Source organism: Callorhinus ursinus, unplaced genomic scaffold (assembly GCF_003265705.2).
Source record: "Callorhinus ursinus isolate GAN/ISIS: 27379988/994484 unplaced genomic scaffold, GSC_fseal_2.0 scaffold4, whole genome shotgun sequence".
NCBI lineage: Eukaryota > Metazoa > Chordata > Mammalia > Carnivora > Otariidae > Callorhinus > Callorhinus ursinus.
In genome coordinates, this window is record NW_027397066.1 from 19,131,026 (window position 1) to 19,145,878 (window position 14,853).

At 43.0% G+C, this 14,853-nt stretch overlaps 1 protein-coding gene and 1 long non-coding RNA gene across 4 annotated transcripts in view; both read right to left on the reverse strand.

The window, feature by feature from the left end:
• Positions 1 to 14,853, reverse strand: part of PPARGC1A (PPARG coactivator 1 alpha) — a 634,502-nt gene that overhangs the window by 225,903 nt on the left and 393,746 nt on the right. The gene's annotated exons all lie outside the window — the stretch shown is intronic.
• LOC141372576 (uncharacterized) overlaps positions 8,765 to 14,853 on the reverse strand; it is a 10,688-nt gene continuing 4,599 nt past the window's right edge. The window contains exons 2-3 of the long non-coding RNA XR_012377859.1: positions 10,924 to 11,005; positions 8,765 to 8,868 (exon numbers count right to left, since the gene is read on the reverse strand). This is a non-coding gene — a long non-coding RNA (uncharacterized lncRNA). The remainder of the gene's footprint in view (positions 8,869 to 10,923; positions 11,006 to 14,853) is intronic.

A 14,853-nucleotide genomic window follows, 5' to 3' on the forward strand; every position in this document is an offset into this window, starting at 1 on the left:
GGGGCCAAGCGACTGTATAGTTCTCATTCTTCATGATCTCATTTTCAAATGTGCCTGATCTTTCCATTCCTTGCTTATGTTTTCTGATGGAGTGACACAACCTCCAGCACACCCAAGTTCACATCCCAAAATCTCTGATAAAGCCATTCTGATACTGGGGCTTTTTTTTTTTTTTTTAACCATTACAGGATATTCCCCAACTGGGACCCTCAGCTTATCTTAAGGTTTTTCTTTTTTCCAATCAAAAAATAGATTTTAGTTGCGTATAACACCCAGTGCTCATCATAACACGTGCCCTCCCTAATACCCATCACTCAATTACCCTGCCCCTGTACCCCCCTCCCAACTAATGAATTGTTGAACACTACATCAAAAACTTATGATGTACTATATGCTGGCTAACTGAACATAATAATAATAATAAACAAATATGAAGTACATAAGAACAAAAAAATGATAAGTGATGTGCAAATTTAAAAATCTACGTGGAAATTATATCCTCTTGTCTATTCAATTATCCCTGGAGAATAACAATAGCATGTTTTATTTCTTACTTTAATATCTGTATTAAATTCATATACACATATGTGAATAAGTGTAAAATACATGTACTTTTTTTAATGGATAGAAGTAATGCTTTTCTTGCATTGAAACTGGTTCTACTTGGTGATTTTTTTTTTTTTAATGTCCCGTGAAAGCCTGTATATTCACTCGGAGTTGAAGAAATGCAAAATAAAACCAGATTCTTAATAGTTGAAAAAAATAGATTTTAATTAAGAATAGCACGTGACATTGTAAAAAAATAAAATGAATTAAAACATTTAAAAAATGTATTCTATCACCCAGGGATACCTAGATATACTTTTTTGGTGCCAGGCATTGTATTTATTTTACATAATCTATTCAGTCAATCCAGTTTTTCATGGTTGTAGACACTCTGAGGAACCCCTTTCCAATGAAATCTTTGTATATCTCTGTTACTTTGTACACGTTTTAGGATAGATTCCTACCAACAGCAACAGTGACAATAATAGAAATAATATTTGTTGAGGACTTACTTTGTGCCAGGCTCTGCCTAAACACTTTCCTACATTATTCCACTTACTCTTTGTACCGATCCCAGTTTACCGGGTTAGAACACCAAGATGTGATGAGGATAAGTAACACATCCTCCAAGGAGTATTCCCACATCTCCCAGATCTGGCCGAATCTAAAATCCATTCTTTCCCACACCCACACTATTCTACCACCTCGGAGGTGAGGTTTTCAGCTCGAACAATATTCACGTTTCAAGCTACTTTGATGAAATTCAACAAATGGGCCCTCTAGTTATAGCAATGTCCATTGTCTCTGTGTATTTGCGGGAATGGTTTTCTGGGCTCGCCCAGCCCCCTCCAGACACACCTTACCAACACCAGCAACACCATTTAAACACTGCCTTTAAGTTTGCTTTAACATCTCAGAAAATGGTGCTATAAAAATAAGCAAAAGACCCGGGACTCAAATTGAACATAAAAGTTGTTGCAGATATTGTTTCTTGACAAACGGCCTCTCTAAACCACATAAATTGTCCAAAACCTCTTAAACCTTTGCTCTACATCACCCACATAGGTCTGTAAAGGGACTATCACAAAGGAACTACAGGCTAATTGAAAAATCATTCACTTGAGATGCGGTAAGGATCATGCTCCATTTCTACAGATGTATATAGAAACTAGAAACATGTGGAGTCCTCCTCAAACCAAGCAATTGGCTAATCAGCAAACTCAAAGGGAAATCATCCGCTTTTTCCTCCCTTGCACTGCTGGATGTATACTTAATAATTCATGGGAAATGAGAAAAAACACACAACTCTACCGGCGAGATCGGGTGTCCCAACTCCTTCCATCCCTGAGCCCTGTCTTCTCCCCTTTCAAAGAAAAGCTGCAGCATTGACTGGGTGGGAAGCTATTCTACCGCCCAAGAGCTGATGTTTCTAAAACCTATTGTTCAAAGATCATTATCATGGTTTTCCATTAGCAAGACTAAGTAAATGCTTTCCTAAATAATCCTGTCAATGGTTTAAAAAATATATATTTTTGGAAGAAAGGCTCAATACGGTGCTGGCAGGGGGATTATATTAATCCTCATTTTGGAGGCTTTTTCCCCTCTGCTTTTTGGAGGGACAATTAATATCGACTGTACCTATCATTAATTTTCCACAGTCAGTAGGGGCTTTTAGGTTTTATAAGTATAATATCAATATGGACTGTCTTAGAAGCTCTTATTTATTTTATGTTTTCCTCCTGCATTCACTGTTCTCCACACCCCAAGACAATACTTCACAGGTTTTAGGCAAGTGGCTACTACAGAAAGGCATCCCAAGCTTGTAAGGAGATGGACTCTCTTTGTCTTTCTGGAAGGATCAGGATGTGCAGGGGAAAGGCTGGGAATTCACAGCTGCCCCGTCCTAGGAGGGTGGGGGAGAGGCTGCTGAGAGCAGAGACAGGAAAGGGAAGAGTGGACACAGCAGGTGCACCAGCACCCCTTTCTCTTCTCCAGCACCCCTTCTCTCTGGGAAACCTCCATGCAGCAGGCATCCATCCAGACATGCATTTTTCTCCCTGGGGGAACACATCAGTACTCAGTGTAGTTATAGCCTACGTTCTCTTCCATGTTTTTCACAAACTCTATTCATTCAAGAATCTCTAGGAAAACACCACCAAAGACGCGCACAAGAGGTAACGTGCGGCCTCATGGCTCTCTGCTCAAGCCAGTGTGGCCTGGTCACCATTCACTATTCCCTCTGTGTTTGGACTAACGGTTCCAGTCAAGTCCCCAGGCTTATTGGCAAAGACCTGCAAGGTCCTCTAGGCATCTGAGCCCCCAAATGAGAGTATGGGTTTGAAGGCAGGCTTCTTGGCCCTGATCTGTGTCCCTTCCCCCCTTTCAGGCACATGAGAATCTGCTATGATCCTGCTGGCTGGGCAGGAACATCCCTCCTCCAGCGACCTGTGCCACCTCAGACGGGCTGACAGTGCAGAATGACACTCAGGTCTTCCAGAGCCATGGCTCAGAAGCATACCAGTCACTCACAAGCCCCTCTCCTGTATGGATACAGGGATACATCCCTGCCTTCCTCAGCGATGTAGTCAGAGCTGACCCTGCCAGGTGCTAAGCTACACTCCAAACACATCTATCCTGGCTTCAAGTAGCTCACAGTCCAGGAGTATATATTATCTGGGGTGTGGGAGGGAGGGGGGAGAAGGGAAGGCTTGGAAACATCATGAAAACAGTGAGAAATCTCATGTTAGGAAGAAGCACGAGGTGTCCATATTCATTCATTTAGGTTAGAAGAGTAGGCTGCTCTGCTGTTTTGTAAGCTGGGTTACCTAGGGCAAGTTTCTACACGACTAAGAATTGAGACAAGTTGGTGGGAGCCATTAAAGGGGCCCCAACCCAGACTGGGGTATGGGTTGGTCCGAGAAGCCTTTTCAGGGTCCATGCAAGAGCTTGGTCTCTAAGAAAGAGCACTTAGTACAAGGAGGACCGAGCTGAGTGCTTACAAGAGTGGAGACAGGGGAGGTAGGCGTGGCCAGCGCGAAGGGCGGTCATATCCTGAGGGCACTAGGGAGGGACCAATGACTTGCAGGCAGGACTGTGGTCTGTGCAGAGCTGGCTTCCCCAGAGGAAGCCGTGAGAAAGGCCTGCAGGAGAGGGCAGGGGGGTAGGGGAAAGGCTGGGGGACTGAGGAACAGGGGCGCTGGGGAGGGCAAAGGAAGGGGGGCCATGCTCTTGTCATGAGCAGATCCCTCCCTGCCGTCCACCTTTCTGTCTGCCTCTCTGTGCTTCACTCTTTCCATCCATCTTCTTGCTGTCCTTCACAGTTTTTCTCTCCTCTTTCTGTCCAGTCTCTGGTTCCAGTCTGTCTCTCAGTGTGAATGTGAATATCCCCCCATCCCCTCTATCTCCCATTGTCTCTCTGTCTGTCCCTACCTTTGTGTCTCCCTCTCTCCCTGCTCTCTTCTGCCTCCCAACATATCTCTCATTTACTGATTGTGTGCATCTCGTTGGCCCCCTCCCCGGCCCTGTGGAGTGTAAGTGCCAGGCTGAGATTCTCCACCTCTTTGCTCACGGACACATTCCAAGCACCTAGAAAAGTATTTGGCTCATGGTAGGCACTCTGTGGTAAATCCGGCATCTGTTGTTATGGTGGCGAGGGTCAGTGACTGGCTTGGGAGGGGAGGGAACACGGGATGCCTCCCTGAGAAGGGACTGGACATCTGATTCCAACTTGGCATCATCTATTGCCTCAGATTAGAGAGTAGACAGAGCCTCTGGGACCCCAGGAAGTAGGGGTGGGTCACAGACCAATTGATCCATTTCTGCTGTGGCTTGACCAAGGGTCCCTTCTTTTTAGCTTCTAAAATCTAAATTAACAAAGAAGTAACAGGTTTGGACATGAATAGGTAAGCTCAATTAAGACCTTCATCAATAAGTAGGGAAAGATGGAGACCAGTGCCCTTTGGTGTTGCACATAGGGCTGCCTGCTCTAATGTTGAGGGCACTTGTCTCTGGACTCCAGAATTTTCTAGCCATGATACTTCAAGAAGATGGGAGTTGATATCACTGGAAATATATACCCTTGGGGCCACTGACTTAATTCCTATTTCCTTTGGACACTTAAAGTAGAGATGGTATGATCACTGGCCAGGAGAAACTAAGACAGATCAAAAAAATCATCCTCCAACATTTTAGCAAACTGTTTATTCATTCAACAAACATCTGTCGGGCTCCTATTATAGCTGGGGATTGTACTGGATGCTCTCAATGCATCAAATCTAGATCACATAGGGATTTGGTCTAGGGGAGATTAAAAACTCCCCAAATATGGTAACACAGGGTAGAATATTAAGTGGCCTAAGAAAAGTAAAAATAAAGCATGTGGGGTGATCAGAGCAGGCGGCGTCTCTGACAGTAGATGGCTGAGGTAGTTTTGTTACAAACCCTCAAAGCAGGTGCAATCTAAGCTTCTCTTAGTACATTCCAAAGTGCAGCCAACTTAAGTGGCAGTTTGGAGCTTAAATGCTACCCTGGGATGTCCCTGTTGCAAACTGTGGCATAATTCACTTATTTCTGCCTTTTCTCTGAGTATAATCAACATCTAGGGGCCACAGGCCACCCACACCTACTGAACAGACTAGAATAAGAAATGACAAATGTCCTTTGTGTTTGGATCAGTATTCAAATTGATCTCACTGTTGGACACCTTACTGTGTTCAGGGTCAGACTTCTGATCCTGCCAGGACCAGCAGGTACAAAGCACGCTCTACCTGTCAAGCCCAGACCCAGGTGCCTTGCATAAGCCCACTTTACAGACTGTAGTTACTATGCCTGAGAGGCTAAATCAAGTCACGTAGTGGGTAAATGATGGAACCAGCTTCCCAATCCAGGGGTGTCTGATTCCACAGACTGTGATCTTCCCACTGCATCAACGGCCAGCTATTCCCCAGCTTAGTTCACAAGAAGCAGCTTCTGCCTCCACCTTCACTGTCCACCCACATCCTCCTACTTAACTCAATCTCTGGTTTTGCCTTTTCTCAACAGCCTTGTCACAATGCTGCCCACAACCCAGCATGACAGTTCCCAAATTCTGATGGGCAGCAATTTAGATCCACTTCATCCTGCCCAGTTTCTTCTCAGAGATTGACTTCAAGGGTTCCCTGGAAATGAAAAGCATCAAGCATTAGGGTGCCTAATGGCAATTTAAACAGACCAGCCAATGGTCAAGCTCTCCTATTGTCTGAGTGTATCAAGTTATCCCCAAATAAGCAAGTACTAGATCATGCCACAGCACAATGCAAGGATAGAGAAGCACTGCCAAATATCTGCTGTGCTCCGCAGTTCTGTACCATTTATCTAACAGCTAATATAATATCAAGTGACAGTTTAAACAGGCTACTTTCACCTAATCTGTGCATGCTGTATGCAAAACAGCTCTGACCCTGGCTTGATTCCTTAAAGCATGTAGGATTTAATTATCTCCCACTGTTATAGAAATAATGACAAGTTACTTAGTACTTTTAAGACTGATACATAAAGTACTTTTGACAAGTGAGTTGGAAACCAACCCTGTTACAAAGTTGCAATATAAAATGGCCCTGTCCCTAAACTCAGGATTTCCTTTCCTAAAGACGAGAGAAAATGATCCCTAGTCCCATAACACTCATCATGCCCGGTCACTCTTAAGTAGGGTACACTCAGAGCGATGAGTTCTGCAATGCCTTTGCTGAAAGAAGGAACTTCTTAGGTGCTAAATGGGATATATTAACAAACGGAGAGGGGGATCATGAGGAAAAGAGAAATAGAGAGATGCATCTGTGTATTTTATTAACACTGAACTTCAAATAAACATCTGTGGGAGTTTCAAAGCACTTGACTACACACCATCATCTTTATGTCATAGCTAAGGCCCTAGATTTGGAGAGGGCAGTTGAGATTTATCTGCAGTGATAAAATCTCCAGTTTCTCTCAATTCACATTCATTTCTCCCATCTTTCTTAAAGGAATACACTCTCCTCCCTCCCCAGAAATCACAGATCTGCTCCGTCTCCCCAGGCTCCCTTTCTAATCTCTCTTATTTAACTGAGTTTGACATGCCTCTAATACTTATTTAGAGCTGCCAGTCACCTCTGTCCATTGCCTCACCCTCACAGATGAGTATTTGCCACCAGGAAAGAAGATATGGATATTAATACAGGGGCTATAGGAGTCTGCAAGGCTTCCAGCACAGCAGACAGAAATGGAGTAAGTGACGTTGTCATAAATAGATTTAAGTTCACTAAAGAAGGAGCTGTTGTTCTCAACTGACTTAAATATAATTCCAGGTTTAGGTGATTATTTTAATCATCATATAATTCAATTAGGAAAAAAAAGCAGGAAAAAACTTGTATTTTGATGCATTACCTGTCAATAGCAAAGTTGAGGTTTCCCCCATGTTTTCCGGATCATGGTCTCTTTCAAGAATCTGATGAGAGTTATAAATCTGTGTTTACACATGGGTGGCCCATGGTTGATATCTAACCTGACGCCATGCTGCGTTTGGCCTGTGTTACCTTAAAAACCCCTAAGTGAGTTTACAATATACAACTGAAATATTTTACATAAAGTCCAAAACAAATGCGTTTCTCTTGAAAAGTTCAGAGATCTGACAGTAGTGGGCCGGCATTCCCCTGTGGTAACAATTGGCTGATTCTGAGTGGCAACTTCTCCTTACAGGGAGATATGTGGTATCCAACTGGCCATACTCTGCACCTGTCCCAGTTGCGCTCCACATGACTGTGTCACTCATTGGCATGATCTGTGGGCCCGTGAGTGTATGATTTCTCCCATAAACCTTCTCTTCTGAAAAATGTTTGTATACACAAAATTCACTGTCAAGGTTCAGAGGTAGATGGAATCTTTGGTAAAGTTTATCCATTAGTCAGAGCTTCTTGAACTCGGCCAAGTCAACTCTGATCTTCAGCTTCCTGCCTATAAATAGTGTGCATGACCATCAACCCTTTATCCTGTTGAGTTTAAGTGAGAGAAAACACCTCCAAGCCTCCTTTTAAATAAGTTGCTCAAGGGGTGCCTGGGTGGCTCAATCAGTTAAGTGTCCAACTTTTGATTTCAGCTCAGGTCATGATTTCAGGGTTGTGAGATCGAGCCCCCCAGTTGGGCCCTGCACTGAGCATGGAGCCTGCTTAAGATGTGCTCTCTCCCTCAGCCCCTCCCCCTGCTCCCGCACTAAATAAATAAATAAATAATAAATATATAAGTAAATAAATAAATTGTTCAAGATAAGTGTGGAACGTTCTGAGTGGAGCACTGGGTGTTATGCACAAACAATGAAACATGGAACACTACATCCAAAACTAATGATGTAATGTATGGTGATTAACATAACAATAAAAAATTTTAAAAAAAGGTAAGTGTGGAAAACTCAGAGTTTCAAAAAGAAAAAAACCTTTTTTTTTTTTTTTTTTTATTCTGTAGACCAAGAAACAAGCCACTACCAATGGTACATTCAAAGACTCCATGGGGAAAATTGGCAAATCTTTAGACACACGCTTTCACCAAATAATCATCCATCCTCCACTGTGAGTCATGGAGTGTCCACTTTGCACAACAGGCAATCATCTGCAGTTTCTTGAATGAGCCGAGCGTAAGGGAAAGCTGTGGGATAAGAAATGCAACCTGAGAAATCTCTCTGTCCACAATACAGCTATATGTGTTTGGGAAGAGAACCAGCACTCCAGGACTAAATCCCAAGTAAGAAGCTGATAACGTATTTTCAACTGCTCTGTTGGGCCTCCATCCTGACTTCTTTCCCCAGAATTGTATAAGTAGGGCCTAAGTATACATTAAGCCATTCACGTGATGGCTATTTTCTAACGGGGCAGTAACATGGTGGAGACACACAAGGGAAGCTGTATTTTGTCTTCCTACTTGCAGAGTCATGGGCTTTTAGTGGCAGAAAGGACTTTAAAGAGGCCCTAATGCAACCCTGTCATTTTACAGAGAAGGGAAAACATTTAACGGAAGAAACAGGATAACGCACACCTGCCCCAGGCTGATGTGCATTTGTGTTTGTTCCTTCCCTGCTTAGAGCCAAGCATGGGCTGCAGAAGCAGACTGCCTGAGTTCAAAGCCTGGCCCCATTCTCACTACCTGAGCTCCCTATTTCCCTTGACTCTGTTTCTTCATCTATACAAATAAGGATAATGCTGATACTTACAGGACTGTGTGAGGAGAAAATGAGATGATTCATGCAAAGGACTTGGAATAGAGCCGAGAGAACAAAGTAAAGGCTACTTCATTATTTATTTTGCTTCTAAGTAGAATTAACTGGAAAACAGTGAGGGGTTGAGTCAGGTAAATCTTGGTTCAACTTGGGGGGGGGGCCTCTATACAATCAGCCTGGGACACTGAGCAAGTAACTTGACCACCCTGAGATTTAATTACCGGTCAGAGAGAATTCTATGAAAAATGTGTGTGGAAATGACTAGCACTGGGTCCAGCACATACAGGGGCTGAAGAAAAAACTGTTCTAATTAACCATTAATATTAGCATTAGTTTTGGCAAACTTTCTGGTTAAAGGTCACATATGAGGAACAGGTGATGTCTCAGAATCTCGCTCTTTCCAGACAAATCAGTACCAGCAATAACTAATATTTGGCAAGTGCTTATTATCCACAAAGCACTGCCAAGTACACTGTATGTATTGATGCATGGAATCCTCATAGCAACACAATATGACATTAGTTCATATCATTATCATCCCCACTTTATAGATGAAAAGACTGAGGCTTGGGAAAATTATTTAAGTCGAAGACCCACAGTTAATAATTGGAAAAACAGCAACAGGCATCAGACCTCACATTTTTTTTTCCTGGCTCCCCAGGGAAACAAAATCTATTCTCCTGATGAGTTTTATAGCTGGCCATTTCTGTCAAAGCGTTTAGAAATAAATGGGCAGAGATATTAAAATGATAAAGTTAAACTTAATTTCTTTTATGGAATAAAAAAGCCATTGACAAAGTGTTTTCTGACAAACGTGACAGTTGCGACACATTGGCATGTGGAATATTAACTGCACCAAATCTAATAATCCACCCTAAATCATTATCAAAGTGCCACTTGGAATTTTGTCGTTGTCAAAATGAATGGCTTCTATCTGTTGGACACCCATGCCATGCCAGGGGCCATCTATGGGCCTTTGTCACTTAATCCTAATGTCATACAGGTGCTAAATGACCTAGTCAGGACTTACCCGGAGTCCATCCCATCCTATGCCCAAACCCTGTGCACTATGAGTCAAAGCAGAATGTGAAGAGGTTAATAGAGATGGTTCTGGAAACAGCTGCCTGCCTTCCAAAGTCGGTTCCTCATCTCACTGGCTCTGTGGCCTTGGGAAGTTAACACCTGTGCCTCTGTCAATTCTCCTGCAACACGGGGGGAATAATCCTACCAAGCATTACCACATGTGAGTTGCTTAGAGAAGGGCTACTCAAAGTGTGGTCCATGGACCACACCAGTCAGCATCCCGTATGTCGTCACCAGTCCATGATCAGGTAAATGCTGAAATTGAACATCTCAGAGGGAGTAACTTTTATGTCCATCAACTCCAATAATAAGAAAACAGTGGGGGCTTGTATTTTCTATGCCATTTTAAAATTTCGTTTTTCTATTAATTGATTTTATCATATTTTAATAGGATAACAGTCCATGACAGATTGGAACTTTTTAAGAAAAAAAAAAAAGAAGAAGAAAAAAAAACACAACTTCTTAAGAAAAGAAAAAAAATCCAAGGGCCCTATTCCAACTACTACCCACAAGTAGTTTGGGAAGCATTAGATGGATGCTTACCTGTTATACAGAAAGTTCTCAATAAGTGTTAGCCAATAATATTAATTATTTGCTACTCTGTCCCTCCACTTCCTACAAAGGGAGCTAAAAATTCAAGCAGCAAGACAAGAAATTCCGAGACATAGGATGCTGGTTACTTTACTGACCAGAGCTTGACTCCTTCTAAGCCCTGATTCATGATCTAGGGAGGGACACTCTTAGCAAGTTCTGAGGGTTTTGCTGGATAAGATCAGTGGACTTCCAAGATCCCCATTGGTGGAAATGGTGAAAAATAACTTAATCCCTCAACTTAGTCCCTGCATTCCATGTCCAGAGTTCTCCCATTTTCCAGTTCTTTCCTTAACTTTCCCTGATCCTCTCCTTCCCCTTACAGAGAGTAGTATTTGATGGGGTTTACCAGAAGGTTGGAGCAAAGATAAATCTGGACTGAAAATCCCAGTTCTCCACTGACAAGCTCTGTGTTCTTAGACACATTACCTACTGTCTTAGAACTTTGATTTCCCCATCTGAATAACTGGGATGATCATGCCTACCTTAGCACGGAGCAAAGAGGATACCGTGTTAGAAACATCCAACAGATTTAATTCCCCTTCTCCATTCTCCTTCGTAAAGCAGCTGACACAGCAGTTAGTAGAGGTAGGTGGGGAGACAGAAATGATAATGTCTGAGAATTACTGCAATAGAGTTCCTTCACACTTACTATTTATGTAAAGCCAGGACTCCAAAATGTCTGTTAGACCACAAGAAAAATAATAATAATATGAAAGAGAACATTTCAATACCACTGCCAAAAACAAAAACAAAAAGTCTGTGAATAAGGTGGTCTGACTGAAGACCTGCGGAAAACATCCTATATTAAATAATTGCTGGAGAAACACAAGCTGTCAAGGACTCCCTGTACAAAGGAAGTGTGTTGGTCTGAAAGGGGCTTTACAGAAAAACCAATATTAGAGAGACCCCCCCCTGCCATTCAACAGTCAGCCACCCACCATGCAGATACAGTGCCTTTGCTTGTGAAATGAGAGGGGCTGTACCATAAATTAACCCTAATAACCTATTGACAGGGACAAGAGACCATTGACCAATTTAAGCAATCCTAAAAGAACTGAATTAACTGCTACATAATAGTTTTTAACAAACATGATCACTGTTTGATGGGTTGTAAATGTCTGTGCTGGGTCAGAACTTCCTGTTTCGTGGCGACTGCAGGTACCAGAAGGTGAAGTTGCCCATACAAAGGTATCTAACGTGTCTGAAAACCCCCACCCCACCCCCACCCCCAAAGACTTAAAAATACAGTCTCTACCAGAAAATACAGTTCACACTGGGAAACATCAATCATAATGGCTGATGCCACAAATCTGAGAAAGTTTTACATTCAGTGTAAATAAGTCAGATTTGAGAAGTTAACGAGTTCCACTACCCAAGCTGTTCCTTATTAATTCATACAACTCGAAGACATCCACTAAAAATAATACCTTTTAGTCATATACCATCTTTATGGAGATCATTAATATTTCTCCATGATAGAGCAGTTACCAGTCCCATTATTTCCTTTGATCACCTTCATGCTCCTGACCCAAAACACCAGCTCATCCACAATTCCCGCTTGTGTTAAAATTGGCCTCAGATCCCATTAGCCTTCCTTTCTTTGAGTGACAGTCACCTCTATGCACCGCCGTGAGACCTCGTCCAGAAAGCTGTCCTCTTCGGTCTCCTTCTCTCTGTCTAATTTACAATGCACACCCTGGAAGGGAGAAGTCTCGAAAACTGCCTAAAGGCTGGCCTTCAAAGCCTTGTATCATTCATCCGTTTGCTCTCTCCCTCATTCTTGCAACAACATTGTGGAGTGCCTGCTCAGTGCCGGGCACAAGGCAAGATGCTCAGGACACAGAGAAGAATAACACCTGACCCCTGCGGGGAAACAGCCAGATAAACAGATGACCCAAGAAGGCAAGTGTAGGGCCCAGTAGGAAGGGAGAGGAGGACACCTAGCTCACCAGGAGAGAGACAGAAAGGAAGCTGCTGGGGCTGGGACTTGCCTGGGAGATGGAAAAGGGGAGGGAAATTTCATATTAAAGGGACTAACTCTGTTTTGGTCTACCCCAGCAATAGCACAGAACCTCACAGGTAACAGGTATTCCGTGCACAGTAAGTGACTGGATTAATGGCACAAAGGGATTCCCAGGAGAATCTGATCACTCATTGCCCATCGGTCCCTTGGCAAGTTAGACAGTGATCCATTTCTAGTTCCTCTGTGGCCCCTTTACACAGAAGCTGCTTCATGTTCTCCACTCTAAGGTGTTCCTTATTCCATTTCTTATGTTGTATGACACCTCACCTTTGTTCCCAGCTGCCTAGCATGAAAAGACAGAAAAGAATAGCAAGAAAGGGCGCCTAAACAACACAGTTTGTATGCGGCCCCTTCGAACAACCGAGACACCTAGGAAAATAACTGTGGATGGGGGTGTCCATGCATGTGCAATTGTGGCTCAGCCCCCATGTTCTGAAAACACAAGGTAAACATTGAGCAAAGGTTTCTCAAACTCAGTATCGTTAACACTTGGGCCAGATCATTCTTTGTGGTAGAAGTCTGTCCTACACGTGGTTAGATGCTTAGTAAAATCACTGGCCTCTGCCCACTAGAGGTCAGTCGCATCCCCCAGTTATGACAATTAAAAATGTTTTTAGACATGGCCAAATGTCCCTGGGGGCGGGTGGGGCAGTCAAAATCACCCCCAGCTGGGAACCACTGTATGTGATAGGTTCCTTGGAAACCCACCCTTCTGAGGGTCTCCAATGGTCTGATGTACAATCTCAGAAGACCATCCCAGAATCCCCATATTAAAAATGATGTTGTAGTTCATCCAGCCCAACTCAGATGTTGTCTGTGAAGAAACTAAAGCTCAGAGAGAGAAAATGGCTGTTCAAAAATCATCCAACCAATGGTGGTAGAATAAGCCTCCGGACAAGAATCTTTCTTGTCAATCAACCAATGTCTTCCCACCACAACATGATTCTATATGACATTCTTTCTGAGGCATCCAAAAAGAAAGGAAATTAACATTGATACAGCAGCAATATAATGGTTTCTTACAATAACAAAGTTATAATAATAATAATAATAAATAACAATATGAATAAAAACTAACATTCACTAAGCAATTGTAATGCCCCAGATACTAACAACCTTTTTGCATTTTCCTATAACCTTTTGAGATGGCAGTCACAGAACACTGCAAGGTACCTATTACCAGCTCCATTTTTATAAATGAGAGACAGGGCTAAAGGCTAAAAAACTTTAAAGGCTAAAAACCTTGTCCATGGTCCCAGAGCAGGCCAGTAGAAGAGACAGTGCTCACATGGGGGCCCCCAGCTTAGGATGCCTCTTGTCTTTCCACTCTGTCGTGTGCCTGCAGAGCTCACCCTGCTTCCGGGGATGGGGGCAGGGGGGCAGCTCTCAGCTGAGAGCTGCCCCCCGGCCTACCACTCTTTCTGACTAGAATTAGCTGCATGCAGCTCCATCTGAGTCAGCCCTGCTCCAGGCTCCACACTTCCTGATCACACTGCCATCTGACCTTTGCATTTTTAAGCCACATTTGGTGACAGTCTTCAGCAGCTAAAGTAGTCCATCTAATCTAACAAGTGTTTGCTGAATTGCTCCTATGGGCCAAGCTCAAAGTCAGCACGTCTGGGGAAACTAGGAGTTGTTTATCCCTTTTTCAGCACTTGTCAAGATTGGTCATTGTTGATTTTGTCCACCTCTCCCACTGGACAGGAAGCTCCAAGAGGGCATAGATCATGTCTCTTCAGGCCATTCTTATATCCTCTGTGCTTTGCACAGAACTCATGCTCAACTAAAGCTGGTGGAAACAAATTGATCTGATGGAACATCTGCTCTGGGATAGCACACTTTGATATTTAATATCATCTTATTTGATCTCATAAAAACACATCCTTGTCACCTTCCATGAGCTATATCTCCATTTTAATGACAAAAGCCTTGGAGCAGAGATCTTTAAGGGATTTGTTTAAAGACACGTAGCTGGTATGTAGAATTGCCCCAGTAACAGAGCAGAAGGAGCATATGATCCAAAGTGAATATATCTAAAAACTCCAAAGAGGCTGAACAGAACAGTAATTAAACATACAGGCGCAGGAGCCAGACTTCCTGGGTTGGCATCTCTGCTCCACCGCTTACTGTCCATGTGATCCAGAACCAGTAAGTTCTCTCTGCCTCAGCCTCCTCATCTGAATAATGGGTGTAATTAGAATACCAACCTCAGAGAGTTATTGCAAGGAACGAATGAGTCAATATGCACAAAGTACTTTAAACATTGCTGGACACATAATAGCTAATACTTGGGTAGTACTTACTGTTTCCATAGTCAAGGAGAGAGAAGGAATAAATAGATGTACACACACACACACACACACACACACACACACACACACACACACAC